The sequence below is a fragment of the Cervus elaphus genome, chromosome 14, assembly GCF_910594005.1.
Source record: "Cervus elaphus chromosome 14, mCerEla1.1, whole genome shotgun sequence".
In the NCBI taxonomy this organism is placed as follows: domain Eukaryota; kingdom Metazoa; phylum Chordata; class Mammalia; order Artiodactyla; family Cervidae; genus Cervus; species Cervus elaphus.
The window spans coordinates 76,118,049-76,137,470 of NC_057828.1; the positions used below are offsets into that span (position 1 = coordinate 76,118,049).

The following is a 19,422-nucleotide window of genomic DNA, read 5'->3' on the forward strand; positions in this document are numbered from 1 at the left end:
CCCCAGAACCCTGCAGCCTACTGTTCAGCTCCCTATCAGAGCGCCCTCTCACACTCCCCACGTGGAGTTTCTGTAACCGAGTGTGTTTCATTTAGACCATAACGCAATTAGGCTTCAGTCAGATGCTGAGAGCCTGGTTTTGTTTTGGTGTTTGGATCAACACAAAAGATGGCCACATCAAGAGGAGCCCTTGTGCAAACTTATTTCCACCCGCTGGCGGCTAGGCCAGTTGCTGTGATGTGAAGATGCAGCTTTGGAGATGCCAAGAGACTGACCAGGTGTGAGGGAAGGGGCGCGGGGGAGATGCGGGTCAGTGAGCCCCTGGGAAGAAGCATGATTTAGGGTTCTGAGAGCCCAGCCCATACTCCACGGGGTTCCTCGGGGAGCGTGGGGAGGCGGCCCCTCAGTAGGCAACCTGAGGCTCCTTCCCTTCCTGGACCAGGGTCCTCCTGCCCTTGTGAGACAGCCTTGTATCCGGAGGTTCCTAGAACACTGGCCTTCCCCGACACGGGAAGTTGATCCCTAGTGGATTTCTCCAGAGGAAAGCTTCTGAGCTCCTCAGCTGGAAATGGCCCCCCAGGCTGGTTTCTAGAAATGGAGAGAGGGTTTCCTCACTGCCCGTGAGTTCTGCTCAGCCCGCTCACGTGTGCTGCCTGTCAGACAGGTTTTCTCTCTGGGGCTGGTCCAAGGGACATTTAGAAGCCAACTTTGAGCTGCCAGGGAGTTGAAGAGGGAGAAGAGGGTGGAGGGGCGGCAGAGGGGTGAGTGTGGCAGAGTGTTGGGGGAGTGGGAAGTTAGGACCCTGCCTCCAGGGACTCATCACAGACTGTCACGAGTGCCTCTGAGTTAAGGCCAGCTGGAGCCTCAGTTTCCCCACCAATAAAATGTATCGGAATGCTCCCCGCAGCCATGACATGTGGGTGTTTTCTGCAGCCGTAAATATATTTCAGATGGTGGCTGTGGGCACAGCCCTTGGAGGCTGACCCGGATCGGCATGTACGTATGCGTGTGAGACAGGGGTATGTGGAGACGAGGGGGGTGAAAATAGCATCGCTTTGTGTTCTGGGCTGTGGAGAGGTCTCTACAGTGACATGACTTTTTCCTGCAACAGGGCAGGAAGCTCCATTGTGCTTACTGTGGGGGAAGTGGTCATGCCCCCTCTCCTGCAGGCGGGCTTGCTGTTTTCAGAGCCCTGCTTTGCTGCGGTCTTCCAGCTGGCCCCTTGATCTCGCCTGCCCAACTCAGGGACCCAGCGTCTCAGCCACACTTCCTTCATAGTTTGCATGCCACACAGTTCAATTCCCCAAGCCTTCTCCACTCTGCCCAGAGTTCCCTTCCTCTCTCCTGCTTCTGGTTATCCCCACTCCCTACCAGACCACCTACAGATTGGGGTTTGAAATTTGCACCAGCTGGAGGGAGAACTGGCCATGTCATCAGCTGTTGGTGGCTTCCAAACAGTCTGGGCTCAGTCTGTCCATCAAGTCGTGGGACAGACTTAATGATGGGAAGGGAGATGGGCAGAGAGGAGAGCCAGGCAGAAGGAAGATTAGAAAAGGGGGAAATGGACAGAGCTGAGAACAGTGTCTTAGTCAGCCGTTCACCCACGAGTAACACATCAACAGCCTCTGAGGACTTCTTGTGTGCACAGAGCTCGTCCTCACAAAACACAGATAGAGGATGCGTACATGCGTCCAAATTTACAACACAGCGAGCAGAGACGGGGATGGTCTGAGAGGGTGCTACCCAACAGGCGGGTGAGTCAAGGAGGGCTTCCTGGAGGGGGTGATATCCTAAGTATATACGAAAGGAGAGGGGGTTTCCCTGAGTGGAAGCCAAAGCCAAAGAATCTGAAAAATCACTTTGTCGTGTTTACTAACATGCATGAGTGCTAAGTCGCTTCAGTTATATCCAACTCTTGGTGACCTTACGGACTTGTAGCCCACCAGGCTCCTCTGCCCATGGGATTCTCCAGGCAAGAATACTGGAGTGGGTTGCCATGCCCTCCTCCAGGGAATCTTCACAACCCAGGGATCGAACCTGCCTCTTCCACACTGCAGGCAGAGCCACCGTGGGGGAAGCCCCTGATTCCTAACACATCATCGTAAATCATCTCTGCTTCAATATTTTTTGGAAAATGGAGAAAAAAAAAAGCAAAGGAACACTTCTCAAATGAGGGAAAGCATGGAGGCATGAAAGAATTCAGCTTGTTCAGGGACCATTCCCCTCAATTTGATGTTGTTGGAGATGAAGGCAAGAGTTCAGGGCATCAGTCCTCGCGGAATATCCACAGCTCACAGGCAGGCAGCCTTCCTCCTCTGGTCAAGAGGAAAGGAGCCTCAGCTGGGAGAGGAGGCACCGATGGTTCCCCAGCCCCGCCGCTGGAACACGGCGCCCGGGAGGAAATAAGCCCGTGCCCAGCTCTCTGTGCTCCTCCTCCACCAGCGGGGGCCCCCGCCAGGCCTCGGAGCTGAGCAGCAAGTCAAAAGATGCGCAATGAGAAGGAAGATGCCCACCATGGGCAGAGCCCACTGCTGAAGCCCCCTGTGGCCAGGCCAGCGCCCCGTCCCCCAGGACAGTCACCCCTCCCGCTGTGCGGCAGGGAAGCCTCTGCCCGACATAGGTTCGTGGGAAAGGAAAGGAGAGCGTGCGGATCCATTCATTCAGTTGGCCAGCCTAACAGCATTCCTTGATGGCAGGGACCTTGCCTGTCCCGGCTGCTTCTGTCTCCCAAAGACATATATTACAGTGTTTGGCCCTTACTAGGCGCTCGATAAACACTTGGTGAAGTCTTGGAAGAGAGGAAGAAAGACAGAAAAGGGAGGGTTCGGAGGCATTGCGGGATAATCTGAAGAGCTCATCTTTGGAGGCAGGTGGGCCTGTATTCTTCGCTCTGCCACTCTTCAGTCGAGCCTGGCATATCCTCCCTAAAGCCTCAGTTTTACCTTCTGAAAAATGGGGAGAAGAGTAAGACCTGCCTTATAAGGGTGCTAAGAAGATTCAGTGACTAATCCCTGCAGAATGCCGGGGGCAGAGGAAGAGCCAGACCCTGGAGGTGTCTCCAGCTGAGCCCTGGCCTTCCCTCTGCTTTACTCATGAGCTTCCTGCTCCTCTACGCCCGAGCACCCCCTCCGCCAACCCCACGACAGCTAACATGTTGCTCATTTTTCATCCTTCAGTCATCTGCCAGTTGCATCTATTTCTAGCCTCTGTCTTATGAGACAAGAAGAAGGAAGGGAACAGATAACTGCAGAGGCTCATTTACCAATTGTCAGCGCCTGCCGTCAGCAGAGCCCTCTGTCTGCTTCTCCCTGGGTGCCTGGGGAGAATCACTGTGACCTTTTATTTACTAGTTGATCTACTCGGCTCTTGGCTCCGTATCATCTCTCTGCTCCACCCCCCACCGCCCCCCTCCTGCCCACCACGTGGCTCCAGCCCACCTTCAGCATCCCTGCCCCTCCATCAACCTGGCGCTGGCTTCCTGCCTCCCATGGCCCATCACACTTAGGATGGGTGAGCTGCCCTGGGCCCTCGGAGCAGCCCCATCTTCATGATCAGAGTCTGTGAGCAGGCGCAGAGAGGAAGGAGAACCAGAATTATTGATGGTTCCTGCTCGCTGCTCTCACCAGGGAGGATTTCTGCTGCTGATTCTCTTCTGCGGGGCTCCTTCTCCATCTCGGTTTCACTGTGGAGCTACACTCAGATGTCAGCCAGTAAGCGACCTGCCCCAGAGTTCTCAGGAAGGCAGCAGCACTGCCTGGCAGAGCCTGAGTCTCTCCCAGTTCCTCAGCCCAGAGTCTGTCCTCTGACTTTTACAATTTTCACTCCATCTCCCTTCAACTTCTGCCACCCTGTATGCAAGCTCCTGGCCTGGATGGATGCTGCGGTTCCCAGCCCTTTCAGCTTTTCTTTCTCCTTCATCTCTGAAGCCAGCTACACACTCACCTACAGCCCCTCTGAGCCAGTTGGGCTGAGATGGGCAGGCCTGGGGTCGTGTCATTGGAACTGGTGACAAGTGCAGAGGTGATGAGGAGATCAAGATGACTAAGAAGTGCGTGCTGACAGGGGTCCCAGAAGGCCAGAAATGAGCCGGGCAGACCCAGACTGTTTGCGTCTTGCAGGAGCTAATTGTGTACACAGCATGCCTCTGTGTGTGTGTGCACATGCACCCATATTATATCATATGCAAATTCACTTCTGGAAAAAATGATCCAAGGTAGAGAGTGTGGCTTTCTGACTCCATCACCTTCAGGCCATCTGCCTTGGACTTCCCAAAGCCTTCAATGCCCATCTCAGAACTGGCCAGCCTTCCAGCTCCCTTGAACGGGGGCCGGAGGAGAGGAATTTTAAAAGCCTCTTGGGCAAGTCAGCTCCCTGCTTTCCAAGCTCTCTTCTTGGCCCTCGCTGTCAGCATCAATTTTCTGCAGGGAGTGATTTAACCTTCATTTATTCATTAATTCTTTTTTCCCCTTAACTTCATTAGCTAAGATTTATAAAGGTGCTGAATTGGAAAGGTCATCTGTCCTGGGCCCAGGACACGGACACGGTGTGCCTGCCTCCCTTCTCCTGAGTTTCCTTCCAGGAGTGCCCTGGTGGTGGGGGGGGAGGGGAGCAGCAGAGGAGAGAGTGAGGCGGAGCCTGTGACGCCCCAGAAGGGCCAGGCAGGCCGATGGATGCTGGGGCCTCCGAGCAGGCAGATGGATGCTGGGGCCTCCGAGCAGGCGCCACGATACCTCCTTGGGGTGGAAAGACTGAGCTGTGTGGGGGCAGGAAGGGCTCCACGTTAAGCACGTCTGGAATCCTGGCCCCATCCCTTACTATATTGACCCTCATCCAGTGATCCCATCTTACTAAACCTCCCGTTTCCTCCTAGGTAAATTGTCTGTAAGGGTAGACTCTACCTTCTCAGATGTTGCAGGGTAAAACAAGGTGATGTAGGCAGAGCACTGAACCCAGGGCCTGGCACACAGCAGACGGGAACTTCTGAAAAGCTCTTGAACATTCTAGATGGGCCCTGGCGGTGTTGGGCAGTTCATCAACTCGGAACCACTGAAGACCGGTAGGCGGGGAGTCTGATTTCCCCAAGAAAAGGAAGGCCCCATATTTTATGACTGATCCCATCTCCAGAACCACAGGGAACGTCTCAGCTCAGGGAACAGCCAGAAGCAGCCACGCCTCGGCTCCATGTCAAGACCGTTTGCCCAGGCCCAGCAGATTTCTGCAGGAAGTCAGGCTAAGCTGGCGTCCTGCTGTCTGACCACACGCACCGTCTCGGGCCCAGCAATTTCCCAGAGCCATGGGCCTTCCTCCAACCTCGAGCCATCTCTTCTCGAGGAGCTGTCTCTTTCATGAACAGCCTCCCTGGAAGTAGGGGACACAGAATACAGATGAAAGATCCAGGCGGTATTTTGAACTTGTAGAAAAGACGCGAGTATCTGCTTGCTGACACCTTTTTGTGTCCTTGACCTTCATGCCCCCATCAGAACTCAAGACTGTCCCAGCTGACCCCAGGCAGAATGAAGTTAGCTCTCTGAGTTTCTCTAGCTTTATGGTAAAAGCCACATACCTGGAGGGAATACCTATTTGGTGCCTCCCTCGTTAGGATCTAAGCTACCAGGGGACCTGATACAGGTCGGAGGTACCCCATACCCTCCCAGTGCCTATAATTCAGCCAGAACTCAATCAGCGTTTGAGAAAATAGTTTTAATAGGAAAGCACGGAGGGAAGCAGGCAGGCAAACCTATGCTGTGTGCCAAGCTGAGAATATTGGGTTTGAACGTGATCACAGAGGATTACAATAATTAATTTTATTTTATCCAGTACCCTTGCAGTTGGGGCCTCCAGAATCCAACATGCAAATGTATGCTCTTAGTGTAAATTGGAGCATGCCCAGATTAACAGAGAAAAGTCTAGTCCCCTGACTTTCTCTGGAGTCCTATTTCCCTCACCTGGGGTCACCTATTTGTGTGCCAAGGTTGGGCTGAGGAGTAAATTCCAGGACAGGAAGGAGCTCCAGGGCTGAGTAAATGTGACCAATGCCTCCCCTCTGCTGCATGGAGTGAACAGAGATGCTGCAAGAGCAGCCCGCCAAGAAGCCCGGGGTTTCCGAGCAGCCGCAGAAGATCTAGACTATGGATGGGGCCCCAACGTGGTCCCTACCCCCACGCAAGTCACATCACACGTGTGATATTAGTCGGTACTGTCCTCATGCTCCCAGATTTAATGAGATTCTTTGAGCATGGTTAATAAACAACGCTTGACCTTTTTAGAGTAGCAACACCATATCGTTTTATTTCCTGAGATGGGGCCTTACACAACAGACTCTTTGGTGTCGTTATTGCTGTTTTCCAATGGATGTAGTTCTAAACATGAGTTTGAGTCTGTGACTCTCACGGGTATCCCCTGCAGTCCCCAGTGATACTGGTCCCTGAAAAGCCCAGAGAGGAAGTGACCGCCGTCGTACGTGAGCTTCGCAGGCTCCTCATTGCTGAGTTGTTCCCTGCTTCCACCTGAGGCGCTACAGCGACCACCGTCTGGCAACTGAGGCCACTGCAGCTTGTGGCCTGGCTGTGGACAATTTCCTTTCCCTGGAACTCAAGCTAAATCAATTTCTAGGAAAGCAAGAAGGCGTCACGGAACCCTCTTTGGGTGGGTTTGCCTGAAGCGCAGATATTAGTCCATGGTGTGTCTGGTTCTATTTTGCATTAAGCTCAATTTTTTCTTTTTTTAACCTGTCTATAGCCCTAGACTAACATCTAGTGCCCATGATGTAATGGTGGGCATCAGGACAGAAACTGAAGCTGCACCCACAATTTAGTTTTTAAGTATTTTCACCCTGGAGCCAGGTGGGCAGAACAGATACCCTGTATCTCTCAGGACCTGCCGCTCAGGGACATATCTCGCATCCCTTATAGAACAAAGGTGATTGACGTTTCCTGAGTCAAATGAATAGCTTTGTCCTTTCAGTCCCGCGTATAAGCCCCTCCTCCTTCAGGGGGGCCTTTGGCCCAGAGGTGTCGCTTTCCTGCATCCTAAGGCTACAGTCTGAACGTCTAAAATTACTTGAAACATAAACAATGACAGATAACCATTAGAGGAGAGTCATTCTTTTACATTGTAAAAATAGAGCTGGGAATTGTCACTTTTAAGAGGTAAGAGAGAGACATATGGGCAGAATACCAAGAGATGCTCATTTGCCTCCTAACATTAAATCTAAATCATAAAACCGCAGACAGGAGACTCTTACATTTGGATCCTCTTTTGTTTTCCTTTCTTTGTATAAAGAGTATAGTGTGTGCAAAAAAAAATACACACTCAAAAGAATGTATCCTTTCTCCACACTGTTATTCCTCAGTGGTGAAAAATAGACTCCAACTGCCTAACCTCTAAGTCTGTAACTACTAACTAATCTTGATTCAGTGAGATTTCTTGGGGCGAACAATTGGACAGTTTCCATCATGACACTGGCTTCTGCGTGTGTGTGTGTGAAGCTCTGCTCTTCCACCTGCTTGGCCTTGAATGAAGAAATTTAGGAAGTTACTAATACATGCTACCACAGGGACAAACCTTGAAAACATAATACTAAGTAAAAAAAAAAAAAAAAAAACCAGCCACAGAAAACCTCCTGTTTTTTGCCTCATTTATGTGAAATGTCCAGAATAGCAAATGCATAGAGACAGAGAGCTGACTGGTGCTTCCTTAGGGCTGGAGGGGTTCAGTTCAGTTCAGTTCAGTCACTCAGTTGTACCCGACTCTTTGCGGCACCATGAACCGCAGCACGCCAGGCCTCCCTGTCCATCACCAACTCCTGGAGTTTACCCAAACTCATGTCCATTGAGTTGGTGATGCCATCCAACCATCTCATCCTCTGTCATCCCCTTCTCCTCCTGCCCTCAATCTTTCCCAGCATCAGGGTCTTTTCAAATAAGTCTGTTCTTTGCATCAGGTGGCCAAAATATTGGAGTTTCAGCTTCAACATCAGTCCTTCCAATGAACACCCAGGACTGATCTCCTTTAGGATGGACTGGTTGATCTCCTTGCAGTCCAAGGGATTCTCAAGAGTCTTCTCCAACACCACAGTTCAAAAGCATCTACTCTTTGGTGCTCAGCTTTCTTTATAGTCCAACTCTCACATCCATACATGACTACGGAAAAACCATAGCCTTGACTAGATGGACCTTTGTTGACAAAGTAATGTCTCTGCTTTTTAATATGCTCTCTAGGTTGGCCATAACTTTCCTTCCAAGGAGTAAGTGTCTTTTAATTTCATGGCTGCAATCACCATCTGCAGTGATTTTGGAGCCCAAAAAATAAAGTCTGACATTGTTTCCACTGTCTCCCCATCTATTTCCCATGAGGTGATGGGACCAGATGCCATGATCTTAGTTTTCTGAATGTTGAGCTTTAAGCCAACTTTTTCACTCTCCTTTTTCATTTTCATCAAGGGGCTCTTTAGTTCCTCTTCACTTTCTGCCATAAGGGTGGTGTCATCTGCATATCTGAGGTTATTGATATTTCTCCCAGAGAGGTTCATGGGCAGGTAAAATGGAGAGTGACTGCTAATGGGCGTAGGGTTTCTTTGAAAGGTGAGGAAAACGTCATAAAATTGATCTTGGTCATGGAGGCAAAACTGAGTATACTGAAAACCACAGACTTGTACCCTTTACGTGCGTGACTATTTCAGTATGTGAACTGTATCTCAGTGAAGCTGTGAGTTAAAGAAAACTCAGAGGAAAGGTGGGCCGCATGTGGTGGCTGCTCCACAGCTGGTCCTCGGGCACCGCCACCCGAGCAGGCGTGGATGCCCACCACGGGTGGTGCCGGCGGGTGGCCTCCGGGGGCCTGTCTGTCCTTCTCTCTCTCCCTTCCTTCCCTTCTCCACCCTGCCCGTCTCCTGCCTTGGCCTCCACTCTTCCTGTTCCTTCTGTTTCCCCTCTTTTTCCTTCTCTCCCTGTTGCTTCCACCAGCCAGCAGGCTTTCCTTGACCCCAGGAAGCTGAAAGGGGAGGGAACAAGAGATAACCGTGAACATTCATCGTTCACTACATTGATGAATTATTATCGCTGCCTAGGACTTCATCTAATCTGCACAACTTCCCCATTAAGGGGATAATTACCCACACTTTATAGGTGAAGAAAGTGAGACTCCAGCGAGCGGAGTAACACACCCAAGCTCGTCAGGGGGCAAAACGAGGATTCAAAAGCCAGGTCTCTCTGGCCTCAGAGTCAATTCTCCAGAGCATGAGAGGACCTTGAATATGAGTTTGGACTGGGTTATTTATTGATGAATTTTAATAGCAGTCATTTGATGGGCTTCAAAACTGCAGTATCCACGATCTCATCTGTTGGTCTGATATTTATGGCCACTTACGGGTGATATCCGTGCGGCGCCTCCATTCATTCCATTCATTATGGTTTTCATTAAGAGCCTAGTCCGTTTTAGAAGTCTGTTTGTCACTTTTAACTGCTCTGTTTAATCTCGGAGCGCCCTGATCCTTCTTCACGACAAGCCGGAGGGAGGCAGCTCCGGATGGCCCTTTTCTTCTCACATTTGTGTGCCGCCGGGGGGCTGGGGGGGCGGGGGCGACAAGCGTGATGGGGACGTCTGTGTGTCATGAGTGTGTGTGCATGTGACAGGAGGACGTGTGAAGTGTGCGTGCTGTCCGCGTGCTGGTGTGGAGTGTGAGTGAAGGGTATGAATGTGTGTTTGTGTTCATGAGTGTTTGTACTGAAGAGTATGTGTGTGTAGAGTGAGGCGGTGGGTGTGTGTCGGGAGGCTATCAGTCACTGTATCCTTTTTCTTTTCAGAAGCACCCAGATTCTTGAATTAAGGCCTAGCCGTTTATTTCCAAAGCACAGGGGTTGCTCCCCCGTCCCCCATGACGGCCTCCCAGGCTCCCTCCCCTAGGATATGCTTGGAGTTGGAGGGGGGTCTTGAGTCCAGCCTTGCCCTCATCGAGGACCTTGAATTCCTGCTTCGAGGTCCCAGGGATGGAGATCACCCTTCCTCCCTGCATTGCTGGTTCATAGAAAGATTCTTGCTTTGGACTAATCTTCCTTGAGGGAGGCCTGGAGCTGTTTTACTTTGCTTAATTCATATGCAAAATGGCTACTCCTGAGGAATCAGTAAGAAAAGACATTCAAAGGGGACGTGCTTTATCCTGTCCTTTGCTGTCCCCAGAGCACACCCGAAAGCTCATTGTCTGGCGTCTGCCCAGGACACTTCACCCTCCCCCTCTGCAAACCCCCCTCCTCCACGGAGCCTGCTCTGTTCCTCAACCCACTCTTGACTCCCACCTTCTCTGGACTGCCCCCCAAAGGATTTAGAAGAGACACAGTATTTAGAATCCAAAAATATTCTGTCTGTGGGTCATCTGGGTGAAACTGGTCAAGCCACACTACTCATTTCAGCGCCCTGTTCTACTAGAGATGCCCTGTTTGGGCTGCCCAGGCGGCACTAATGGTAAAGAATCCACCTGCAACGCAGGAGACATAAGAGATGCAGGTTCGATCCCCAGGTTGGGAAGATTCACCTGGAGGAAGGCATGGCAACCCACTCCAGTGTTCTTGCCTGGGAAATCTCAAGGACAGAGGAGCCTGATGGGCTACAGTCCTTAAGGTCACAAAGAGTCGGACACAACTGACACGACTTAGCACAGAAGTACACCCTATTTGGGCATCAGGGCCACTGGATGTGGTCCAGGTTGTGTGCTGCACAAAGGCATCTTGCTGAGGGCCAGTTCAGTTCAGTCACTCAGTCGTGTCCGACTCTTTACGACCCCATGGACTGCAGCACACCAGGTTTCCCTGTCTGCCACCAATTCCCAGAGCTTGCTCAAACTCATGTCCATCCAGTCGGTGATGCCATCCAACCATCTCATCCCCTGTCATCCCCTTCTCCTCCTGCCCTCAATCTTTCCCAGCATCAGGGTCTTTTCCAATGAGTCAGCTCTTCGCATGAGGTGACCAAAGTATTGGAGTTTCAGCTTCAACATCAGTCCTACCAATGAACACCACCCAGGACTGATCTCCTTTAGGATGGACTGGTTGGATCTCCTTGCAGTCCAAGGGACTCTCAAGCGTCTTCTCCAACACCACAGTTCAAAAGCATCAATTCTTTGGCTGAGGGCCAAGGGGAGCCAAAACCAAGTCCTTACTCATCTTACCAAGCCATGCACCTAGAGCGGTCACCTTTTCCAAACTGCACAAAAGGGCTGTATTGGCTAGAGGTGGCCAGGAAAGGGAGCCTCAGAGGGCTCAAACCTGTTGTCTCAAGGCCTCTAGTTGCAGCCAGAGGCATGCTTGATGGGGACCCAAAGATGTTGCCTCCCAGGCCCCCGCAGCCCTACTGCAGAAGACCTGGAGCCCTCCCATCACACTCCGATCACCACTTAACTCCACAGAAGCCTTGTCTGACTCCAGCTTAATTTTCACTTCTCGGTATCTGCCTTTTAAGTGTCCTAAGTCTTTTTTTTTCACATCTTCGTTGTGTCCTTCCAGATAGTTAGCAATCTCTAGGAGGGTGGACAGCATGCACACCCTTTACTTTCCGCCAGCCCTGTGAAATATATCCAAAGATTCGGCCCCCCTGGGGGCCAAGTCAGTGTTGTTGATCTGCTGAGCCGCCAGCTGAAGGAGTAGCAAAACCAAAGCTCTGTTTGCAAAGCCATGATGGATCCTTCTCCCGAAACACCAGCTCAGCTGAGTGTCTCAGGAGACAGAACCCATCCACTCAGCCTCCCTCCTTCTCTGGTTCCTAAGGGTTAGAAAGTTCTGGAGAAACTCAGCCCATCTCCTGATCTCTCTCCAGGGTGACACGAAACGCTGGACAGGAGAATTGAGTGGCCCCAGCCCTCTGCCAGATTAGCCTTTGATTATCACGTAGCAAACCATCGGTTGAGGCTTTCCAGGTGGCACCGTGTTAAAGAAACTGCCTGCCAATGCGGCAGATGTAAGAAACCTGGGTTCGATCCCTGAGTCAGGAAGAGCCCCTGGAGTAGCAAATGGCAGCCTGTTCCAGTATTCTTGCCTGGAAAATCCCATGGACAGAGGAAGCCGGTGGGCTACAGTCCCTGGGGTCGCAAAGAGCTGGACACGGCTGAGTGTACACCCATGCATTACGAACCACTGATTAGACCTCTGATGTGGGTGACTTAGCAGGGACTAAAGCTGTACCCCTCGGATGTCTGGTTTGAATGAGAGACAGGCCATCGTGGAGACACAGCACCCCAGGAAATGGCCTTTACCTGGCTCTGTGACGTGGCTGGGTTGTGCCTCTGCAGGGCAGTGTATGAGGCGTGTCCAGCCCGCAGCAGTGGGAGAAGTACCTGTTTCCCTTTCTTCCTCTGGCCTTCCAACCCCAGGCCCCTGGCTGACCCCCTCCACTTCTATCTCCATCTTTCAGCATTGGTACCCCCTTGGTGCGCTCTCACACTCTGAAATAAAGCGCTCAGGCAGTCACCAAATAGCCGTATTGATGCTCCACCCCGCATGCCCCGAGATGATAATGCATCGCCCGTCGTGCGTATCCAGACGGAGCCAGATTACGCTCAGGTGCTTAAAAGTCCAGGTCTAATTAGAGTTCCAGGGAATCAAGCCATTGTATTATTAATGATTCTCCGCCAATGTTCTGATTAAAACAGTAATTTTAATAAGCACAGCTCGATGCTAAGTGTTCACTGAGCACCTAATTACATCAGTTATAACTCCAAAATTATTTAAAATTCCCCCCTTTTTTTCCCCACCAGACCCGGCATGCACCAAGTAAAATAGAGACTCAGACAACTCAGTGATTATTTGGTCTAATTAATTTCTTAAGCACCTGTTTAAAAAAAAAAAGAGAGAGAGAAAAGAAAAGAATCTTTTGTCTGTCTTCCATCTGCCCACCTCCCCCTCCACCCCTTTCTATGCTCAGAGGCTCCATGTCATTGGTTACATTTGAGGCCAGCATCCAAGGAGGCCATGAGCAGAAAGAAGCGAGGAAGGGAGAGATGTGAACCATCCGCTGCACCAGCCATCAGGCGAGGCAAGGTTGCAAAGTTGCAGTCTGCACTAATGGCTCCAGCCTGGCTGGGCTGAGAGGGCTTGTAGCCAGTTCCTCACCACATCCTTGTCTCCCTTAGAACAGCTTGGGATGTCTTATTTAATGATTGCATGTGCATCTCCAGGAGGACAGAGGCAAATGGGTTGACAGGCTTCCTTCCCATTGTGGCTGTTCACAAATCCTTTTGACCCATGAGGCACTTGAGTTTGAAAAAGAGACCTCACACCTGTTCACTAACTGCAAGGACACCCGAATTTCAGAAAGAATGGTCTGCTGAGTCATCCGAGAGTTGACGTGCAAAGTTTCCTTTAAAAAAAAAATCATGTCATCAATAAGTTATCGGTCTATCCCCAGAAACAGCACCAATAAACTCCCCTGCATTTGTGCGGTAAACTCGGTCCTGAAGAGCGCTCAGCCCCGGCTCTCACTTCACGTGACCCTCATGGCAACAAGAGAGCTAGGCGCAGCAGTCGTTAGCACTTTCACACTCAACCGGTATGTCAGAGAACCAAATCACAGCTTTTTTTTTTTCTCCCACCATCCCTTTACCTCTGCCTGGGGCAGGCTGCCTAGCTCATCAGCTCACTCTCGGATGGTAAAAAGTCCTTCAGGTCTCACACACAGTCTCCAGCCAGGAGTATAATGCCTGGTTCCAGACTAGAAGTAAAACTCTGGACTTCACTGATGCCCAGATCTTTCTCCCCCCAACCCCCTGGGTCTGCTGCATGCTCCCCACTTGCAGAGGTGAGCAGACACGTTTCTGCTCTTTCTCTCACTTTTCCTCCCCCACTCAGGCTGTGGCTACTGACCCCTTGCACATCCTTAGCTTAGCACTGTCACCAGGGAGCTCAGTGACCTCCCGAAGTCCTGCCTTCCCTGTGTCTCCCAAGAGCTCGCCACCCTGCCCTCTAGATTTCCTGCTTCCCAGCTCTTCCTGTCCACTCTGACCCCTACAGTCCCGAGGATGCATCTCAAGCTTCCTAAGAGGTCAGAATGAATGCACCTTCCTGGTGGCTCAAATGGTAAAGAATCTGCCTGCAATGTGGAAGACTAGGGTTCGACCCCTGGGTTGGGAAGATCCTCTGGAGAAGGGCATGGCAACCCACTCTAGTATTCTTGCCTGGAGAATCCCATGGACAGAGTAGCCTGGTGGGCTTCATTCCATGGGATCGCAGAGTCTGACACGACTGAGCAACTAACCCACAATGAAGGGTGACTGGGTTACAGCATCCCAGGGCCTTCCTCCGAATATCTCACAAAATCCTTTTGTCATTCCTCCGACCACTTCGTTGCATTAATCTGGGTCAGGGGATGCAGAGTAAAATGCAGGGTAGAAAATTCATGTACTTGGATCTTAAGAATCTACTCTGAAATCTTGCCTGAGAGCCGGCCATCCTACTTGAGCAGGCAACAGTCATATCTCAGCACCTTGGTGGATGCTTTCGCTTTGACATCCACCGATATTTACAAGTGTGGAAGCTGAAGCTCAGAGCGGTTAAGTGGCTCACCCAGCACAGCTGAGCATACGGTGTGGCTGAGCCAAGTTCTTCTGGCAGCAACAGTCGCGTCCTTTCCATGACACCGTGCACCTCTGCTGGGTTATAAACATTAACTCTATTTAAAAGAAAAAAAAAGCCTTTGCGTCACCTAATGGATCCCAGCAGAATGCCAGGAGCCTCAGCCACACCTAGAGTGTCTTTGCATAGTTCTTAGTACATTTACTTAAGGAGCTTAAAATAAAACCTGGATCACCCGGTAAGTGTGATTAGCTTCTCAGCAGGTATTTATAGACCTATTTTATGTAAGAAACTGGAGTTGGAACATACAGGGATATCTCATATGAAGAAATAGAAAGTAGAGCCCTGTGAATAACCTAAAAAGATAGAAACCTCAGAAGAGTTTAAAAAATATGTTAAGAGTCCTGCCTGTTGGGCAGGGGATCGGATTCTAGACTCAGAGAGAGGGGTCACAGAGGTCAATGGAAGAGGGCTTCGTGGAGCAGGGATTTGCGTGCGCAGGAGGGAAAGACATTCTGATTAGCAGGAATGTGTGCACAAAGCAACTTAAGGAGGCAGGACCATGCAGAGCAGGAGAGGAGGCCTGCCTGCAAGGCATGGGATTCACGCTGACAGAAGAGTCTGGAGTGGGAATGTGAGCTCGGGTGGGGAGCAGAGGCTAAAATGCTGGAACACTGGGCTGCGATGTTTGCATTATAAACTTACTCCAAGAAGCATTTTTTTCTTGTTTTTTTTTGGGGGGGAGGTATTGTTTTTTGTTTGTATTTTAGTTGAGGCCATCCTTACAGAACACTGCTTCTGAGAAGCCTTCCCTGATTTTCCCTTCTTCTTTGCTCTTGTAGTTTTGCCACATCCCAGTCATAGTGAGGTTTCATGATGATTTGGCGTTCCATGTGTCTTCCGACAACACTCTGAGTGCTTCAGGATCAGGACCCAAAGTCTACTCATCTTTGAACTCCATGCCTACACAGAATATATAGCCGGCCCTTCATGTATTAATAACTAACAGCAGTACCCCAAGCACTGGGCTAAGTGTTTTCCAACTCATGTCGTCCTTTATGCCTGAGAGGCAGTTTAGTGGGGAGGTTCTGCAGCCAACCAGCCAAGATTTGAATCCCAGCTCGGGTGTTTGTCGCTTAGTCGTGTCCCGACTCTGCAAGGCCATGGACTGCAGCCCACCAGGGTCCTCTGTCCGTGGGATTTTCCAGGCCAGAATACTGGAGTGGGTTGCCATTTCCTCCTCCAGGGGATCTTCCCGACCCAGGGATGGAACCCTGGTCTCCCACATTGCAGGCAGACGCTTTACCCTCTGAGCCACCAGGGAAGGCACAAATGAGGCTCGGAGCTGAGTGACGTGCCCCGGTTCACACTGGCTGATAAGCGAAGGGGCAGGGGTCTGGACCAGGCGGCTTGACTGTAGGCCCGTGCCCTCAGGCACTAGGCCTTTTCGAGGAGGAGAGCCCAGGGTGCGCAGAACGCGTCGGTGTGGGAGGCGGAGAAGGGAGACCGGCGGGCCACGCGCCCCGTCCTGCCGTGAGGATGGGCCCGCAGAGCGAGGCGCCGGAACGCCCGGCAGGGACTGACCTGAGCACTCACGAGGGCGGAAATGCAGAGCTTCGCCTCTTTCTCTTTTCTCTGCTGTCTCCGCTGCCCTGGCCCACCAAGCCTTGGCCCCAATCGCCTTTCTGCCCCGCCGTCTCAGCCCGGACACGCCCGTCCCTCGGCTTCTCCCAGCACCTTCGCGCCGTTGTTTTCTGCGTCTGCTCCTTCCCCTCACGCAGTGTCCTTCCGCCGTTCCTGCCTCTGAAGAGATCACCCAATTTTCCAGGCCTCCCGCCCCTGAGAATGCCTTACTGGCCCCTTCAGCCCGGAGGGGTCACTCCCTTCGAACCTCTCATCTTTCCCTTTCTGGCTTCTCCAGAGGGGATGGTCTTTATCCACGTGGCCCATCTCTTCAGCTTCCCAAAGAAGCACTGAGGCATGGGATTCCCCCTCACACCACCTTGTCACGGTTAAGTGAATGCGTGTGTGTTAGTTGCTCAGTCGTGTCCGACTCTTTGCGACCCCATCGACTGTAGCCCGCCAGGCTCCTCACTCCACGGAATCCTCCAGGCAAGAATACTGGAGTGGGTTGCCATGCCGTCCTCCAGGGAAATGACTGAGTGCATGAATGAATGAGCTCTATACTGAAAGCAGGGCTTCCCAGGCAGCTCAGTAGTAAAGAACTCGCTTGCCAGTGCAGGAGACATAAGAGATGCCGCTTTGATCCCTGGGTCGAGAAGATCCCCTTGGTGAGGGCATGGCAATGCACTCCAGTAATCTCACTTGAAGAATCTGGTGGACAGAGGAGCCTGGCGGGCTACAGTCCATGGGGTCTCAAAGAGTCGGAAATGACTAAAGCGACTTAGCATGCACACAGGCATACTGAAAGCAAGTTAAAAATCTTAATGTAAGTGAGGAGACTTTTGTAACATACAATCGTGTCCTCCACCTCTCTTTCACACATGTGCATACATGTGCATGCAGACACACACTTATCTGCCACCTACTAACTTGTCCTAGAAAGCTGTGAGTCACAAGAGATGTCTCTGTCCTTTCTAGGGGAGCTAGTCACTCAGCATACAAAGAAAAATCAGAGTGTTTTCACATCACATGTGTCAGGGAGGATAAGATGTAGTTGTGTCAGATAGTTGAACGGCACGTTGAGAGATGACGGGAAAGACGCACTCCCTGGGTCTACTGCAGACCAGAGTTCTGTTTGGAAGTGGCTTCCAGTCCGCTCAGAGTTGTGTGGCAGCGTAGGCAGACGGGGGGCCCATCTCCAACCCGGCACCTGCGGGCAGGGCTGAGACAGCTCTGTTCCTTTCTTATGTGCTCAGCTGCTGCTGGGGGTGGGCTGACTAGGGGCCTGGGAGGTTTGGCTTAACCAGAGTTGAGTCCAACTTTTACTGTCTGGTAGGATTGCATTCCGTACATCAAGATGACCTGGGAACTTCAACCCGGGGTCCCTTCACCATCCCGGAAGTGTATGCCAGGGAAGGTATCGAGGTGCCAAGACCCCACCAGCTTGTCTCAGTAACCCTGAGTGCCAGCATCCGAGGCAGAAGTGCGGTCGGGCAACAGGAAGCAGAAACTGGAGCTTGGTCAGGAGGCAGTGCCAGCAACTCTGCTAAACCGGGCTTTGTATGAGCCCCCTTGGGGAGCAGGGGTGTCCCGAAGGCCCCACTTGCAATCTTAGAGGAGTCCCTGAGTCTCCTTCTCAGACAACACTGAAGGAGCCCCACCTCCTACCCAGGCAACAGCGAAGATGTTCTTACCCCAGATCCCTGAAGCCTCTTCACCGCCCTGATGATTCCCTCCCCAAACCTCACCTTTTATTTTTTTTTAACTGATTAATTTATTTTAATTGGAGGCTAATTACTTTACAATATTGTGGTGGTTTTTGCCATACATTGACATGACTCGGCCATGGGTATACATGTGTTCCCCAAACCTCACCTTTTAGAGCTCATGGGCGGCAGATCCTTCAAAGAGAACTCGGGATTAACACGAGGGTCGCACCCTCCTGTCTTGCTCTCCAGGTGATGGGAAGGCGGGCGAGCCAGAAGTGGAAGGGATGGGGCCCGGCAGCCAGGGTGCGTTGGGCAGATGTCCCACTCTCAGATGAATCAGGCTCCACGTGCCAAAACTGCCCCTGGGCCCTCTGCATCCAGGGGCCCGTGGAAAAGTCTGGACGCACAGGAGTGTGGATGAATGAATGGGAATGGGCTGGTGGAGGGCATCCTTGCTTCATCACTCCATCCCCTTGCCATCATCACTCTCCCCCTCTGGGGTAGACGAGTTGATGTTGGCCCTGTGGGGAGCTTTGTGGGCCCTCTCTAATCCCAGCCATCTGGTTTCCAGGTGAGAGTTCTGTTTTAGCTATTTCTTAGGCCCTATTTCCCAAATCCTCTCATCCCCTATTTCCTACCCCACCTGCTTTCCCTCACTGAATAAATCCACGGTTGTCATGGAGACAACATAGTATCAGCATCTCTGCTGCTTTGTAGCTCCTTCCGGAAAACAGAACTAGAAAGGCCCGCCTTGTACCTCCTTAGTGTGTCTGGCACAGGAGTCCTGTCTGAGAAAGTGTGATGTGTATTTGGCTGTTTCTGCTCTGCCCATTCACTTTCCTCCCTCTGTCCTTCCTCTTGCCCAGGTTCCACCTTCTTAGGAGACCAAGCGCGGTTTGACTTTTTTAAGCTGAGGGTCCTGAGGCTAGGACCCTAGCCTCAGGGTCCTGTGTTCGTCAGCCTCCAGTAGGGACTGTGTCACGAATAAGGGGAAGAGTTTGAGGGATTGTGCAGACGTAATTCTCCCCAGATGATGGATCAGCCGTCTCGGCGCAGAGGCGAGATGGCTCGCTCTCGTTCACCCCACACGGAGTGCAGAGCCCGCTGCTTCCCTTGCAAACACTGCCACCTTCAGTGGGTCTGCATCGAGAGACAGCACAGAAACTACCGCTATTAAGCACCAACTGTGTGCAAGGCTCTCCGTGTACAAATGTCCCTCAAACCTCCAATCAACCTTGTGGAGTTAATATCATTATCGTCAGCATGTTACAGAGGAGGAAGCTGAGGCGCGAGGAGGACAATGAGGACCCTCTCTTAACTGATCATCATAGTAGCTGGGTTTGCAACTGAGGACTGTCTCCTTCAAAGCCCCGTTTCTTAACCAGGACAACGCAAATACAGCCTTTACCCCAAGGATTCGGGAGGGGCCATCCTTCCCCAAGTGTTCATCGATAGCGTGAATTCCACTGTTTGGGGCCAGAAATTGCTTTCCCCATCATCCTTTCCCCTTTGACTCCTGCATGACCCTCTGCTGG

The 19,422-nt window shown here is 51.5% G+C and overlaps 1 protein-coding gene across 1 annotated transcript in view; it reads left to right on the forward strand.

Annotated features, from left to right (window-relative positions):
* PLXNA2 (plexin A2) overlaps positions 1–19,422 on the forward strand; it is a 229,328-nt gene that overhangs the window by 114,556 nt on the left and 95,350 nt on the right. The window lies entirely within an intron of this gene.